Raw genomic sequence first — 18,109 nt, 5'->3', positions numbered from 1 at the left:
TGAGAAAGGCTTAAGAGAAGGACCCAGTGCCCTCCAACCCAGACACTGGATGTGCGCATCAAGGGGCCAGGCTATTGAGAGAAGGACCTTAAGTGTCCGTGGGCAGGCCTGCTCCTCAGGTAGGTACAGATGTGACACCTGCAAGACCAAGGCAGGCCAAACCTCAGGCGTACGTGGCCTTCATTCACGTACGCCTAAGAGATAAGGTGACTGCCTTAGAGCTTATTTTGAAGAAAAGCCTTAGTACAAAACCTTTGGTTCAACTCACTAAGTGAGTTTACATTATCAAGAAGAGACTATGCCTCTGGTTCCCACCCCAAAGTCAACGTTCATGGAAATTGAATTCTTGGGGATTTGTGTAGGCAGAGCTCTGAGTTCACAGGATAGATGATGAATCACTGAGGGTTTAGGGGAAGAAATAAAATTCACTCCAGGGTTAATTTAAGAAGCTTTCTCTGGACTTACATTAAAAATAAGATTTGATTTGCCAGGGCAGCTGAGGTCCAAAGAATGAACCAAGACTTGATTTCCTGGCAGAGCTGCCATTTACGGGCTGTGAGACCTGGGAATAATAATACCTACCTCAGAGGTGTCAATGTGAGCCCTGAAACAGATGGTGTACGAGAGGGCTTTGGGAAACAGGGGGGTTGTAACAATTGTGTAAACTCAGCTTTCCAGGCCAAGACAGCCCCAAGAGGAAAAGTTGGTCACACACACAGACCCACATCTGTCCAGAGTGTGGAAAGGCCAGCCCATATTCATACTCGAGCAGGGCCGTACAGGGGGTCTTCAGATTCTTACACACATGGAAGTGAAGTGAAAGTTGTTCATTCAGTCGTGTCCTACTCTTTGCTACCCCATGGACTGTAGCCCATCAGGCCCCTCTGTCCATGGGATTCTCCAGGCAAGAGTACTGGAGTGGGTAGCCTATCCCTTCTACAGGGGATCTTCCTGACCCAGGAATTGAACCAGAGTCTCCTGAATTGTGGGCAGATTCTTTACCAGCTGAGCTACCAGGGAAGCCCTTTTGTACATGTGGGATTCTCTGTTACTCCACATCATTCATTCTTGATGTTCAGGCTGCCAGTGCCCTCAGATCATGGAGAATATTGGTGCTGCCCATGCTGAAGCTGCCAGGGACACCTCCTCCTAAAGCCCTTGGAAAGTGACTTCTTCTTGATCCAATCATGGAGCTGGCTGGCCTGTAGAGCTGTATCCTCCCCAAAAGAAATCCATCCTCAAAAAGAAATGTCCATCCCTCAAAAAGAAAATGCTTTCTTTCTGGTTCCCTGTGGCTACATAAAATATCACCCCACAGACCTGAAACTGAGCAAGACCCTGTGGGGCTCCTGGGCTTGGAAGCCCTTCGGGGTCCCGTTTCCTGTTTGTAGGAAATAGGCTCCAGTCTCCATGACCCTCCCTGAGTTCCAAAGAGCAGATTCAAATAGTTGCTACTCAGAGAAGGGAGGGGATGCAGAGACAAGGAAGGAACAGCCAAGGAATCCTGAATACCCATTGGAAGAACTGATGCTGAAGTTGAAGCTGCAATACTTTGGCCACCTAATGCGAAGAGCTGACTCACTGGAAAAGACCTTGATGCGGGGAAAGATTGAGGGCAGGAGGAGAAGGGGGCAACAGAGGGTGAGATGTTTGGATGGCATCACCAACTTGAGGGACATGAGTTTGAGCAAATTCTGGGAGATAGTGAAGGACAGGGAAGCCTGGTGTGCTGCAGTCCATGGGGTCGCAAAGAGTCAGACACAACTTAGGGACTGAACAGCAACAATAGAACTAAACTCCCAACAAATGGAAATGTTAACTATTTGATGAAGCATTCTTCATTCCAGAGAGAAGGTCACAGTTTGATAACCTTGAGAACCACAGAAGTTCATCAGGAGATCACATGAAGTCAGATTAAAGGAATTGAGGTCCTGCATACACCCTGATCCTTATCAGCAATGCCCCACCTCCTTGAACCAATGCTATGAAACTCCTCACCAAATACCCCTGGGTTGGGACATACAGTTTTTGAGGGCACAAGCTCGCTGTGTCCTCTTTTGCCTGGCAAAACCATAAAACTTTTACTTCACCCAAAAACTCTGTCTCTGAGATTTGATTCGGCACTGGTGCACTAGTTTCAGCCTCAAACCTGGTTAATTAAGCACTGACATCCATTTTGCTAATGAATCTGCAGTTTGAAGAGAGCTCAGGGAACAGATCACTTTGGTTCCTCTCAACATCACAGGGGACTGGAATCGCCTGGAAGGTCATTCATATCCATCCCTGACAATTAATGCTGAGGATTAGATAGAATCTTAGCTGGAACTGGGACTGGACCACCTTGATGTGGTCTTTGCATGTAGCTGGTTGGCTTCTCCATGCCCTGGTATGTGGGCTCCAAGGGCAGAGGCACATATATTGGGGGAAAGAGAGGACGAAGAGAGACAGGGATGGAGCTGTATCACCTTGAATGACCTAGCTTTTGAAGCCACACATTGTCACAGAAACATCTAATATTTATTAGAAGCAAATCATTTCTAAATACTAAGACTGGCACATAATCAGGGGAGCAGGGAATTAGACTCCACCTTTTGGTGGTAAGAGTGTCAAGAATTTACAGACATATTTTGAAAATGCCACACCCTTACACTCAGTCCTGTAAGTATTATATTCTCCAATAAGGGCTAAAACCCTGCTTTGCCTAGCATTAGCAGGTTCTGAATCTTTATTACGATTTATTAACGAAACACTTCTTGCCATTTTATTGGCAAGTATTTGATCTCAGTCCCCTTGCCGTGGAATGGGAAAATGACAGTCTTCTGTATTCAGAATCACACTTTCATTTTGCAGCTAAGGTTTTTGTTGGTGGGACTGTCTTGTAGACTCCTGTTGTATAACAAACTGTTAAGACTTACACATCTCAGAGAGGCTGGAGTTCAGTTGATCTGGTTGGGCTTGGCTAGAGAAGCTTGGCTGGGGCAGCTCTGTTCTATCTCTCAATGTCCTCCTGGGACCAGGGTGTTAGCCAGGGCATGTGTCATCCATCGTGAGGGCAGAGACGGAATAGGGATAGTAGAAACAGATAAGGCTTTTTAAGTCCTGGTCTTGGAATCAGCCAACTCTCACTTCTACCCACATGTCACTGGTCATTCCAGATCTTGTGGCCAAGTCCAAAGTCAAGGGTGACAGGAACGTATTCCACCCACGATGAGGCCAAGACACGTAGCGGTACAGAGAACAGTGAAGAATAAGAACTATGATGCTATCTAACCCATGAATCAATTTTTTTTTTTTAGTTGACTCTCTTGTCCTTAAGGGAGTTCCCAGGTGGCACTAGTGGTAAAGAGCCTGCCTGCCAAAGCAGGAGACTTAAGAGATGCAGGTTCAACCCTTGGGTCTGGAAGAGCCCCTGGAGGAGGGGATGTAACCCACTCTAGTACTCTTGCCAGGAGAATCCCATGGACAGAGGAGTCTGCCAGGCTATGGTCCATAGGGTCACAAAGAGTTGGACTTAAGCACTGCATGTACACTTGTCCTTAAGGCAGAGATTGCAAATGTCCCCATGGCCACTTCCTACCTCTGTGACATTATGGTTCACAGTACCAGCATGCTTGATGGAGAATTTGAAACACACTTCAGAACTCCTCTCAACACAGTACCGCACAGTAAACTGATTGGATCTGGAGAGTGAAATAAACCACATTTTGAGAAAATCCTATCCCAAGAGGCTGCTTTATCTTTGATCCGAAGTCTTCATCCCCACCATGCAAAACTCTTACAGCTTGCCTAGACATGTCAAAGTGCTAAGTTGAGAACAGCCAAGGCCACTGACACAAAGGTGTATGAGAATTATAATTTGAACCACACATGTCCCTTTCTGTTCATTTATTTCTTCTATAATAAGGGAGGTCAAATGTATTATCATGCACACAAACCATGAGCCAAGAAAACGCTGTCCTGAGTTCCACAATAAGTCTATTCTTAAATAAGAGGTCTCTTAAAATCATCTTTCCTTATGAACGGGAGAGGTCAGACTCTGTTTAGGATGGCTGACAAGCCAGAAGTTATACACTAATGCACACACTGACACACACGGCATACACTCAGGAAAACACCTGGATTTAGGCACTCAGGGGTGATTCCAAGGAATCATTCATTCTTATTACAGATGCTGGTGGTGGACACAGTCCTGTGTTCCTTTTTCTCAATTTTTATTACCATTCAATGGATATTACGCACTGAACATACTGGCTAAAAATAAATCAGAAATTTGTTTCTTGACTATTTGTTGTTACTGTTCAGAAGTAATTCATTTCCTCAGATAAATAAATAGCTCTTAAAACATAAAAGGAAAAACTAATGAAGCAGAAGATACTTCAGGGGACATCCTCTCCTCCTCAGCCACAGGCCAACAGCTGCCAACAGGGGAAGATGGGTGGAGGCAACTTGCACCAGTGAGGGTAAGAGGCAGAGTTTCTCAGGGAAGAAAGCAGCGAGGTCAGGTGTCTAAGATTTATAGAAGGGGAGGGCAAGGATGCCCCTGTAGATAAGAAAATAAAACCAGTTCTGGACTCTGCCTCAGAGGTGACAATGACTCATATCGATTAATATGTTGGCCAGGGAGATATTTACTTTGCAGACTTCCAGGAGAGCTTGCTTTGTTTTGCCTTTTCACTGTGGAAGGGTTGGCCCAGTCCACCTGCCGCAAAGCATGATGGTCATCTCTCGGGAGACGATTGCTACCTTCTAAAGAAGACTAACATTGTAGGATTGAAATCTCCCTGGGAAAAATAATGTTTCTAGGGCTAAAGCACCCCCTTTTCCAGAACAGATTGGATGACCTGCAGAGATAGTGGGAGGACGGGGCATAGAGCTGATTCTTGTTGCCAAACATTCAGTAAAGAAGTCTCTAAGACAGACCAGCCAATCCAGCCCAAGTGCTAATTGGTTAGCAGTTCCCCTAATTAATTTGTCATCTACCTGGACAGTTGGCAGTTGGCTGAAATCCCAGACCCTGCCCAGCCAAATTCACAGCTCTGGGATTTGGAAATGTAGCGGCAGTGACAGTTCTGCGTCCCGTCCACACGTGGGCCCGCCCACTGCACGTATGCGACCTCTTGCTAAAATGCAACGGTGCTAACAGGTCCTCACGACGCTGCTAACAATCTCATCAGGCCGTTTGGTGTGAGGAGGAAGCAAGAGCCTTTCTAACTGCTCTAACGCTGGGAACAAACGACAGAGCTGCTCAGACCTGTTTCATCATTAAGCAAAGGCTACAGCTACGGTTGAAGGGGTTCACAAGCTCAGTTCAGTTCAGTTCAGTCGCTCAGTCGTGTCCGACTCTTTGCGACCCATGAAATCGCAGCACGCCAGGCCTCCCTGTCCATCAACAACTCCCGGAGTTCAGTCAGACTCACGTCCATCGAGTTGGTGATGCCATCCAGCCATCTTATCCTCTGTCGTCCCCTTTTCCTCCTGCCCCCAATCCCTCCCAGGGCCCTGAAATCTCTCTTCCATCAGAGTTATGAGACAGTGCTCCACAAGCTATTAGCTCATTTGGATTAAGAACTGCCTTCCCAAATATTCACTATGTAGCTGAGACATTGCTTTCAGCCCCAGAATTTTGCACTTGGGTAACATAATGACTCTTTTCTGAAGGAAAAAAAAATGCATGTATCCCCAGCTTTGATATAATTTCTATCACAATATATCTTCACTGTATACAAACATAAAGCTTTGTATTAGCTGTTTAACCTCATAGCTCATATACAACTATAATACAAAACCCATTCATAACTGGAACAGAAACAAAGCAACAATAGCCATTACATTTGAATTAAAATATTAATTCAATGTGGCATCTTGTATTGTGTTCCTGAAACTAAATTGCCACTTGAAATCTAAACATGACACACTGATTGCTCTGTTTCAATGGTATCATTTCTGTTGGGTGAGCTGATGCTACAACGCACTGTGTGATGATTCAGTATCCATCCCACTCTCACTGTTTGCCTGTTTGAGCTGCTACTGAAGCTTGGTTCTTACAAATGAATCAAGGGCATTAATTGACCTTCACTTGGAATGGACCCCTCGGTTATGCAGTAAAATCCCCTCTCATCTTTTTGTTTTTGGTAAAAACACAAATGGGACTATAAGGAAATAAAGGTGTCTAGCAATATCTAGATACAGAGTATCATCTATATGACCCAGAATATATTTGTATTGATGCCTTTTTATTATCACTATTAAAATGATAAAGACAACATTGGTCAAATAATTAACATTTTATCATTGTGGAAAATTGGACATCTGCTTTTGCTCTCTCTCAGAAGACTCATTTACTTAGCATATAAACTGGCCCTCAGCAGTCTTCTAGGTACCCCTCAATATTAGGTTAAGCGTGTCTCAGACTAAGATACAATTCCAGCTATTCTAGTTTAGCAATGTCTTTGCAAGATTCCTTTTTCAAACCAAACCTTTGCAAAGCCCTATGTTTTTCTAATCTAACCTATTATTGTCTAAAGTTACTAAGAAGGTAATAACACTTTGAGATTTTTGAAATATCAAAATCTGTCAGTAGATCCCAGAAGAGTCAAATAGCCAATAGCAGAATTCCCTTCAATGTACAGAAAAGTCTGGAGATGTTTCTCTGGAAGCTGAATGTGTGTCCTGAGCAAGGGCCAGAACTAAGGTGAGGCAAGTGAGGTACTCAACTCAGGTGTCATTGCAGGGGATGCCAAGAAACTCAATATTCAAAATAAATAATAATTTCATGCACCATTTATGTAAGAAATCAGCTTTAACCCAAAAAAATCTATGGTGAACAAAACATCAAAAATTTAATTAAATACTATTGCTCCATTGAGCCATATTGAGCTTGAGGCAAAAGGGAAAATACGTGTCTCTATACATATTTTTATCTATTTTAATACTCGCTGGTTTTTTTTTTCCTTTTTGCAGAACTTTAGTTGGGAAAATATTGAAAATTGAAGTGTAAGTGGATTAAAACTGACATTATTTTCAGTTTAAGTACTTTATTTATGCCAACAGAGATTTTATGGTCATTTTGCTTCAGCTTAAGTTAACTAAAAATTGTGTAAGATTGTCACTTGGTGAAGAGAAATCATCAACATGGGACTGTCTCCATTGAGAAAGAGATAAGCAATGAAGTCAATTTGGAAAATATCAAAGATATGTTTGCTTCTATTAAATTCAGGGCATACATGTTTCCTTCTGTCTCAAGTTCCAGTATAACTTGGTACAGCAGTCCTCTGGACAAGACAGAGATCTGAAGATTAATTAGTGTTTGGAACAGAATAAATATTTTTTAAATGTTAATTGTTATCATTGTTATCACAATTCCTTCTCCTGAGCTCCAAAGCAGAAGCAGGACTTCCGGCTGACTCTGCCAAATACAGTTCTGAAGAATCAAGAGGAAGATGGTAAAAGCACACTGGACAATAATCAAAGTTTTTCAGAAGTCTCCAAGTGCCGCTCCTAACTCATGATGTTGTGCTATCTCCATGGCAACCTCAGAAACAGTGTCCCCACTGCTCACCTGCCTCCAGATTCTTCAGCCCCACTCAACCATATAAGCAGAAGAAAGTTCAAATCTTATAGGAAAAGGGGAAAGTGGAGATAGCATTGTGTTACAGAGGTTTTGAGTGACAGACCAAACAGTTTCCAAAATTCTAGAAACCTATGCTATTCCTTGGGTGCTTCCCTGGTGGCTCAGACAGTAAAGAATCTGCCTACAATGTAGGAGATGCAGTTTTGATCCCTGGGTCAGGGAGATCCCCCTGGAGAAGGGACTGGCTACCCACTCCAGTATTCTTGCCTAGAAAATCCCATGGACAGAGGAGCCTGGTGGGCTACAGTCCATGGGGTTGCAAAGAGTTGGACATGATGTAGTGACTAACACACACACACACATGCTCATCCTTGTGAAAATGGAGATGTGGAAACTCACTTCTTTAGCAGTGCTCTGTGAATTAAATGCCCTGATTTTTATAGGGTGTCTGAAGCAATACCCAGCATTTACTATGCCAAGAATGAATGCTTACAAATGCAAGAAAAAAGGAGGAAGGGATGTGTGTTGGTTTTCTACCACTATATAATAAATTACTACAAACTTTAATGCCTTAAAACAAGACTGATTTTATCTCAAGCTTCTGTAAATTTTAAAGTCCAGGTGGGCTCAATCGGTTTCTCTGCTGGATATGTCACAAGTCAGTGTGAAGTTAATGTGTCAACTGGGCTGTGCTCTTACCCTAAGACTCTGGAATGAAACCATTTCCAAGTTATTTCAAGCTGGTTCCATGAAAGGTCCTTTCTTTTTCTCTTAAACTTAATAACAACATTATGTGATAAGCCATGTTCCCATTTTACAGATGAATAAACTCTTCAGCCATCGATCAATTTCCCCAATGTCTCAGTGTTAGTAAGTCTAATTGATGGCTCCAATTTTTTTTTTGTTTGAAAATAAGGAAAAATACACATTAATGTGGAAATCAAGCACTAATTAAAGGCTTGATTTCTTTCTTGGAAAATAATGTGACCATTGGCAAGCTTACCAGAGACAACTATACACCACATTAACCCTAATTCCATATTTCCACTTGCCTTTTCAAAAACCTTTGGCAATCTCAGGTCTTAGAATTTTATACACAGCGAGCTATAAAGTGGCCTGAGCCCCTCCAACCACCTACAAAGGAATGTATTGGGTAGGCACCAGGCTGCCTAGCGTGGACCTGAGTTGTTTTAAGTTTCTGATCCCAACTGAAAGTTCCTATTTGAATATAGCTTTATTTTCTAGTCCTCCAGTTTTAGAAGCTAAAGTCCCAATGCCTAAATATTGGAAATTCAAGGATATGTGAAAGTTTGGGGGAGGATGTTCTAGGAAAATCCAAGAGGACAGCCACTGGGTCACCTACTCTATCCCAGGCTTTATAGAGCCCAGGTAATTTGTCTTTGATCACCACAGGCATTCACTTGGCCCTCAATGAAATTGTGAGGCTACACTTCTGTTGCTTTTCTAGAAATTGGGACCAGAAAATACTCAATAATTCAAAAAGACATCCCCCACCAAAGGGTTTCCCTAAAAGATGAAAATTGAAGGATGGTGTAGTTATCAGTATAATGGGTCCCTGTCTTCTAAATTGGACCACTTAAAATATAACCGGTGATCAAAACTAAATTTGGTATGAAACTTGGGGTCTCTTTAAACTGTTTACTTGTTTAATCTTTTAGTCTCTGTTTGTCCTTATTCTTCAGTGGAAATTCTTTTGGAGAAATTCTAATCTCTTTGGAAGAACCAAAAGGGAAATGGGTTTTTCCCCCTTTCAAGTTGGGATAGACAGGGAAGCAATGTGACCCTAGCTCATTAACTGGCTGTCCTTGGGAGAGGGCCAGTGGCCCAGAAGAGAAGCCAGATGGGGTCAGAGACCTCAGACTGACAGATGTGGCAGCGGAGGATTCCAGGAAGAAAGATCAGAGGCTGGCCAGGAACTAGAACCATTTGCCCAGATGCAAAACCCCAGAGGGGTGAAGGTAAAGGCTTGGGCAGTGTGTTTGGGTTGAGTCATGGGAGAAGCTGGTCAACAGCTAGGGTCAAGTTTAGGACAACTGAGCACAGTCCAAGGAACTTGAGAAAAGAGAGGGAGGGCAGGCAAGAAGCTGTTTGCAGGACTCTGAGGAGTTAGTTGCATCATCTATATAAATGGCTTTATTTAACCCTCTTGTGGCCCCACCATGTATGCCTAAATGTGACAATATGTTTTTCAAAGGATGATGGGGCTACATATAGATCAACTCCAGTGTATATGGGTCAGGGAGAAACAAAAAACAAACAAAAACACATGAAGCTAAAGAACAAAAGAAGTTAGTAGGAATTGTCTTTGAATTTTGCCCATTCTTCCTCAACTCTGCCATGTCAAGTTTCACATGGGCAATTTACCGACCTACAAGAGAGAGATGGCGCCTGGTGGGATCCAATCTTCCATCTCTAAGAGAGTCACACCCTCCTGGGAGAGGAGATAATTAAGACTTTACCCTGAATTCTTTGCTCAGCTTGGAAAGGCAGTCTTGGACCAGTTTATTTTGACAACTTCTGCAAAATGCCTTTATCCGTGCTAATTTTTTAAAGACCCACTTAAATTGCAATCCATTTAAACTTTATTGAACAGCACATCCTATTATGTTGACAGAATTTCCTCTTTAAACTAATGTTCTTGCTTCAAATATTGTAATGATAAGACCAAGCAAGTAACTAAAATAACTCAGAAAATAATGCCTTCATTGAACCAGACTGAACTAGGCAAAGGGGACATGGATGAAAAAGACATGCCAGAATTCCAGCTAATAAATAGAGAAGAAAAGATGGGATCAGAAAATTACCCCTTGGCTACCACTACAATAATTGTTTCAGGCAAGAATCATTATTGGATGCTAAAATTAGTGGGTGTGAGTAGTACGAGAAACAAGATATTTATGTAGTCTCAAAGTATTTCCCCAGAAGATACTAATTAATTACAAGAAGAATAATAGTAATTTTAAGAGGAGAAGTCTGACAGACACCATTTAAATAAAGCAATGAAAGTAAACATCACCCCAAAATGGGGGGAGATAAATCAACATCATGTGTCCCGTGATATGACGCCCTAAGAAGGACATAACATCATTTCTGTGGTTTTCCTACCAAAATTGCATGGCCTGAATCTAATTATGAGGAAACCTCAGACAAACCCAAATTAAGGGGCATTCTACTGAATCACTAATTTGTACGGTTCCAACATGTCAAGATTATGAAAGACAAAGAAAGGCTAAAGCACTGTTCCAAATTAAAGGAGAACAAAGGGACAAGACAGATTAAAGGGGCAGAACAACTAAATGCGGCAGGGCAACCCAGATCGGATCCCGAGTCAGCCCCTGGATTTAGAGAGATGAGTGCCGACCCTTGAATAAAGCTGCAAATCAGGTGATAATACTGAATAAGCGATCATTTCCTGATTGTGAGAACTGAGCTATGTAAGAAAATGCCTCTGATCTTAGGAAATTCATACCGAAGTCTTTAGAGGTAAAGAGGTATCCCTCATTCAAACATTCAGAATAAATTGTGTGTGTGTGTGTGTGTGTGTGTGTGTGTGTGTGTGTAGATAGACAGCGACAGAAAGGTAAACAGATAAATAGAAAAGTAGATGATAGGTAGAAAAGAGAATGATTGACAGAAGGATAAAGAAAACGTGGTCGGTTTTAACACTTGCAGATGATCTAGGTGAAGGTCATATGGAAATTATTTATACACTTTTTGAAACTTTTCTGTAAGTCTGAAATCATTTCAAAACAAAAAGTGAAAATAAAAATAGGAAGTCTGGGGACTTCCCTGGCGGTATAGTAGGCAAGAATCTGCCTGCCAGTGCAGGGGACACTTATGTGATTCCTGGTCCAGGAAGATTTCACACACTGAAGATTTCACACACTGACCAACTATAGCTGGTGCGCCGGAACTATTGAGTCCGTGCCCAAGAGCCTGTGCTCCAGAGCCTGTGCTCCGCAACAGGAAAGGCCACCGCAATGAGAAGCCCAGGGTCTGCAAAGAAGAGTAGCCCCTGCTTGCCACAACTAGAGAAAGCCTGCGTGCAGCAACGAAGACCCAGTGGAACAACAAGACAGAAAGTTTGTAAAAGAAATTTTGGTCTCTCCCACCAAGTATCTCACAGCATCATGGGCAAGTCATCATAAAGAGATAAACATTGTTCAGTGAACTACTGGATAGACAAAGGGGGTGGGATGTAATTCCTAGAAGTAAAAGAGAATAGACATTTTCTAGAAAAGACATTAAGTTTGAATCTGACTCATTGCCTTCTTAGCCAGTAAGGAAGATATTTAGGCTTATCATTTTGAAAAGCTAAGTTAGTTGTTCCGTGTAGATTCAAGTAATGCTTTAGCTTATAGGTCCAAGAGTCCATCCATGAATCTATCCAGTAATATGTTATTTATCCATCATTGGCTCCCCCAGACTGTAAACACCAAGTCATTTTATACCCAAGCTACAGCAACACTGACCCTCTCTTTCTTTGCTAGCAAAGATTCAAGTCCTTTTAAGAGTTTGTCTCTGTGAGTAGTTTTGAGATATACCATAGGGATAAGTTTCTATGGAGGAGTCCTCAATTTCATTTAACTTTGTTCTAACAAATCCAGTTATGTGACCCTTCTTCTCTAGGAAAAGAGAAGTAAGTGCCTATAGGCATTAAAGCAGGTGCCTATGTAAGTAAATGGAGAAGGAAATGGCAACTCCAGCATTCTTGCCTGGAGAATTCTATGGACAGAGGAGCCTGACAGGCTACAGTCCATGGGATCATGAAGAGTTGGACACGACTGAGTGACTTCATTTCACTTCGCTTCACTTCATGTAAGAAAAAGGGCTTCCCAGGTGGCTCAGCAGGTGAAGAATCCACCTGCAATGCAGGAGACACAGGAGATACAGATTCAATTCCTGGGCCAGAAAGATCCCTTGGAGGAGGGCATAGCAACCCACTCCAGTATTCTTGCCTGGAGAATCCCATGACAGAGGAACTCAGCCTATAGTCCATAGGCTTGCAAAAATGCACAGATGTAAAGCAGTATGAAATACTACCTCATATGAGGCAGAGCAATGGATATTTAGAAGTCAAAAGAGGAGAAACATTTTAGGAAGTGACACAGAAAGTTTTCCGAGATGATGGTACCTGGGCAGCAATGGAAGGCCCCTGGCAAGCTTGAGCCACTGAATGCAAAAGAACTGAGGATCTGCCTTATATTTGGGGTTCCCTGGTGGCTCAAGCAGGAAAGAAACTGCCTGCAAAGCAGAAGACCCGGGTTCCATCCCTGGGTCAGGAAGATACCCTGGAGAAGGGAACCGCAACCCATTCCAGTATTCTTGCCTGGAGAATCCTATGGACAAGAAGCCTGGTGGGCTATAGTCTGTGGGTTTACAAAGAGTCAGACACAACCAAAGAACTAACACATTCTTCTTGTATTCAATCCAATAACAGTTTTACCTTTCCCAGAATCATTGGCATTGACTGAGTTAGTGAATCAATTAACTTCAGAATTCACAATGTAGATAACATTGCATACAAGATTTGAAATCAAAGCAGAATCAGAGGCTGCCTGTTTTGTACTGACCTGCTGCTGCTGCTGCTAAGTTGCTTCAGTCGTGTCCGACTCTGTGCAACCCCATAGATGGCAGCCCACCAGGCTCCCCCGTCCCTGGGATTCTCCAAACAAGAACACTGGAGTGGGTTGCCATTTCCTTCTCCAATGCAGGAAAGTGAAAAGTAGAAGTGAAGTCACTTAGTCGTGTCTGACTCTTCGTGACCCCATGGACTGCAGCCTACCAAGCTCCTCCATCCATGGGATTTTCCAGGCAAGAGTACTGGAGTGGGGTGCCATTGCCTTCTCCGTGTACTGACCTAGCTCCAGTCATTTCCTGAACGAGACCCTCATTTTTATCCCTGAGAACTTTCATGAAAATCATATCTGACCAATGACTGCTGACCGTGAGTGCTGCTGTGGGACACGGGATGGATGTTTCACTGAAAACCAAATGTGTGGGGAAAACATTCTTGTTTACTCATTCAGCATCCACTTATTCACTCAATAAGAATGCAGAGAACGTCTGTATAAATTTGGAGCCATGTTCTTTCACCAAGAGTGGTGAAGTGGAGGCAAGTTGGCATGTCATCCCAATTGAGGAAAAGCTGAAGTGAGAGTCGGGAGGTCTGGTGTGGACTTCGGTTATGCTAGTGTGTTCTCATGTGGCCTGGGATAAACGGTGTCTCCTCTCTCAACCCTGGTTATCTTACCTGTAAGGTGAGAATGTTTTAAAAGTATCTCTTGGGTACCTTCCAGAACTATGTTGTTAATAGGCAGCATTGATGGTCCACCTAACGCACCCCCCCCCCCCAAATATGACCTCAGACTGAAGAATTCATTCAGAGGAAAGAATACTAAAGGGGGAAAAGATAGTCACCGTCACAAACTTACCCAGTACAGGTAGGAGTATAGTTTTGCCAAAGGTGGGCTAAGATTCTTAGAGTGGAGATTATAAGAAAGATACATTTAGGGAGAAGAGAGACCCTAGTTCTGGCAGAGAGAAGGGAAGATCTTCTCTGGTGAGGAAGTGGTTGTCTTTTCAGGTTACCTGGGTGGGATGGCTACAGACAGGAGTGTGGAAATAATGAAACACAGACTAATGTTTGCTTGCAGTGGATGCAATTAGCCTTTAACATTTTTACAAGGGAAACGTTAGCCTTTGTTTATAAACTAAATAAAAAATATTGTTGACTTGGGGAAAAAAAAAAAAAACTGAGGGATGACTTGTAAAGTATTTTCCAGGTCTAAAACGCTATGATACAACTCACCAGGCAAGCATGTTGTTAACATTGGATTCACAGCTCCTCGGGGAAAAGTGTGTTCCTTAAAGACACCTAGGATTAAGACACTTGATCTGTCTCCTTTTCCAAATGTGACAAGATTTTGAGTTATTGCTTCATGAAGGAACTGGAAAACACCCTGATAATGCTGTTTATTTCTTAACTGCTTCACTGTAAGCTGCTGTCTTAAATTCTAAACAGCTTAATAAAACTTTCCAACAATTTCAGCATTTTCTAAATTTGAGAGGCCATCTTTATAGCTTTTAGAAGAAAGGCCAGGGGTATTGTCACTAAGCAATTTCAGGCGAAAATCTAATTTTAACAGATGAAATAATAACAATTGAAGTGATGAAGTTGAAAATCTCCTAACTACTCAGTGTGCGTGTGACTAACACCCCATTGCTTCACCCAGCTGATTCAGAAAGATGAGTGTGTTACACAGGAGGGTTCATCTAAATGTCTATTTCAGCTGCCTTGCATTTCGTCAACAGAGAATCTTACTAAATCAGCTAATGCTTTGAAACCATGACCGTGGACGACTAGGGGCCCCTATCGCTCTGGTCCTGGAGAGTGAAGGGGATGACAGAGGACCTAGAGGAAAGCTCTCATGAGTACCTTTTCATTCTTTAAAACTAGGTGTTTGCTGGGAATTCCCTGGCAGTCCAGTGGTTAGCACTGTGTGTTCTCACTGCTGAGAGCCCCGGTTCAATCCCTAGTCAGGGAATTAAGATCCAACAAGGTGCCTGGTGTAGCCAAAAACAACAACAACAACAACAGCTAGATGTTTGCTAAACAGATCTGGAAGCAAGTGAAGGGCTCCTCAACACTTATGGTAATCTTCATTACCCTTCACTTCATCCTTGTAGCCACACCAGGTAGACATTATGACTTCCATTTCTGAAAAGAAACTGAGTTTCACAAGGGTAAAGTGATTTATCCTAAGACTCAGAACTTGCAGAGCTGGAGCTTGAACCCAGCCCAGACTTCAGAGTTCTTTTAGGGAGCCCAGGGGTGCTGCTGCCTTCTGCCTGGGCTTCAAACTGAGACCTTGCCTCCATCAAGAGGACTCTGCCCCTTACCTCTTTTCTAGTCATCCCTACTCCTTTCCTGGGCTTCTGGCTATCATCCCATCTCCTCTGGGCTATGGTTTCTGCACTTATTCACTTCTCCTTGGCCCTGTGATAGGTCATGTGCAGAAAGCAGAAATGCAAGTAAGCTTTCAATGGCTTCTCTTAGCAACAGACCCATCACAGAATCAGCCCAGAAGCTGTTCCTGTGCAAATTAACAGCTAAAGCAGACAGCCCAGCAAGCTCTGTCCACTGTGCTCACTGAGGGGGATCTTGCTTTTCACTAGACTTCTCCTTCTTGTTGCAAATGTCATCACTGACACAGAAGAAGAGAGGCATAAAAGTTTGCCTTGTGATTAGGACTTGTCAGGGCTCAAATTCCTTTGAGTTAAATATTTAAATGTCCCCTCCTGTTTCAGAGTTGATGGTTATTTTCCTCTCAATTAAAGACCATATCAAGCACCTGGCAAGAATGTCTACCATTATGGGGAACTAGGTCTTTCCCCCTTTCCTGTTCACAGGACACAATGCAAGTACATCATGAAACTTCCACTGAATCATCAGCCATAGTTTCTGCTGCCCGCATCATATGATAAACCCCCCAAATCCAGGATCAAGTCCTCCACACTATCTCCCTCATCTGCCCTCATCATAGCCTAACCATGATGGATAAAGCCCTGTGGATTTTACCTCCCAAACCTTTATTAAGTTTACCTATCCTAGTCCCTATCCCCAGTATCACTATACTGCCTGACATAGTTCTCTCCCAGCCAGTCTCTCTGCCTTTACTTTGCTCCTGTGATGATCCATTTACCACCCAGTGGCCAGAGTTCAGTTCAGTTCAGTTGCTCAGTCGTGTCCAACTCGGCAACCCCATGAACTGCAGCACGCCAGACTTCCCTGTCTATCAGCAACTCCTGGAGCTTACTCAAACTCATGTCCATTGAGTCGGTGATGCCATCCAATCATCTCATCCTCTGTCGTCCCCTTCTCCTCCTGCCTTCAAACTTTCCCAGCATCAGGATCTTTTCCAATGAGTCAGTTCTTCACATCAGGCGGCCAAAGTATTGCAGTTTCAGCTTCAGCATCAGTCCTTCCAATGAATATTCAGGACTGATTTCCTTTAGGATGAACTGGTTGGATCTCCTTGCAGTCCAAGGGACTCTCAAGAGTCTTCTCCAACACCACAGTTCAAAAGAATCAATTCTTTGGCACTCAGCTTTCTTTATAATCCAACTCTCACATCCATACATGATTACTGGATAGGGAGGACTTCTCAAAATGCACTTGGGGGCTTCCCTGGGGGCTCAGTCCATAAAGAATCCACCTGCAATGCAGGAGATCCGGGTTCGATCCCTGGGTTGTGAAGATCCCCTGGAGAAGGAAATGGCAGCCCACTCCAGTTTTCTTGCCTGGAAAATCCCACAGACAGAGGAGCCTGGAGGGCTACAGTCCATGGGGTTGCAAAGAGTCATCTACAACTTAGCGACTAAAGCACCACCAGCACCACCACAATTTGCTGTTCTAATGTTGACATTTTAGTGATTCCACACTTATAATGACATGGAAACATAAACTCAGTAACATGGCCTGCCTGGACCCAAAATGTGCAGCCTTACCTGCCTTTCCAACTCGGTCACACACTGCAGTGCTTATCTGTACTCTCTTAGCTCCTGGCGCACCATCTGCCAAAATCTCTCTGAACTCAGGCTTTTATACAAGCTCTTTCCTCTGCCTGGATTAACTGCTGCCCACTTTGATGAGTTCTTAGCTCATCTGCTTCTTCCTTGGAGAAGCTTCCCAGACCATTCAGATGGGGCTGAGCTTCCAATTCTATTCATTCATTGTGCTCTAGATCTCTTTGTCACTGCAGCTGTGACAGATGTAGCTTTAGTTCTTTCTTTATGCGATTATTTCTTTGATTTTTGTCTCCTCTTGTCAGACGTTTGGGTTCAGAATTATGTCTGATTTCTTCTAACCATTGAAACCCTAGAGCTGTGGAAGAATTTTTAAAACATCTCGTAATCTTCCACAGCTCTAGGGTTTCAATGGTTAGAAGAAATCAGACATAAAACGAGATGTTTTAAAAATTAATCTCCTTAAGATATTTTTGAATATTTACTTATATAAATGGATGCAAGGCGGAAAACCTTGAAAAATATTTCTCGTTCAGTAGGACTGTTCTTCACAAACTTAGTGAGGTTTTAGTCAGTGGATTAATAAATACAAGATAGGTAAACATACCTCAGTGTTGATGACAAAGTATTTAAATTGTAAGTGAATAAATGCAATTCTCTATAACACATACTCCAGCCAACATATAACTTTATTTTCAATAGTCAACAAAAAAATCTCAAGGTTGCAAGTCAGTATTCTTTGCAGATACATTTCAAACAAATCACTCAATGTTATAGGAAAACTCTTGTACTTTTTAGTAAATTCTGCTTAGGCAAAAAGCCTAACATGACAATGACAAAATACAGAATAAGTGTGAATTTAATTTCAAATACAAATTTAGTGACTGCTATGGACACATTCTTTATTTTTTTTAATTTAATTTTATTTAACTTTACAATATTCTATTGGTTTTGCCATATATCTAAATGAATCTGCCATAGGTATACATG

The sequence above is a fragment of the Bos indicus genome, chromosome 13 (genome assembly GCF_029378745.1).
Source record: "Bos indicus isolate NIAB-ARS_2022 breed Sahiwal x Tharparkar chromosome 13, NIAB-ARS_B.indTharparkar_mat_pri_1.0, whole genome shotgun sequence".
NCBI classification, from domain to species: domain Eukaryota; kingdom Metazoa; phylum Chordata; class Mammalia; order Artiodactyla; family Bovidae; genus Bos; species Bos indicus.
This window is presented reverse-complemented; position numbering follows the sequence as displayed.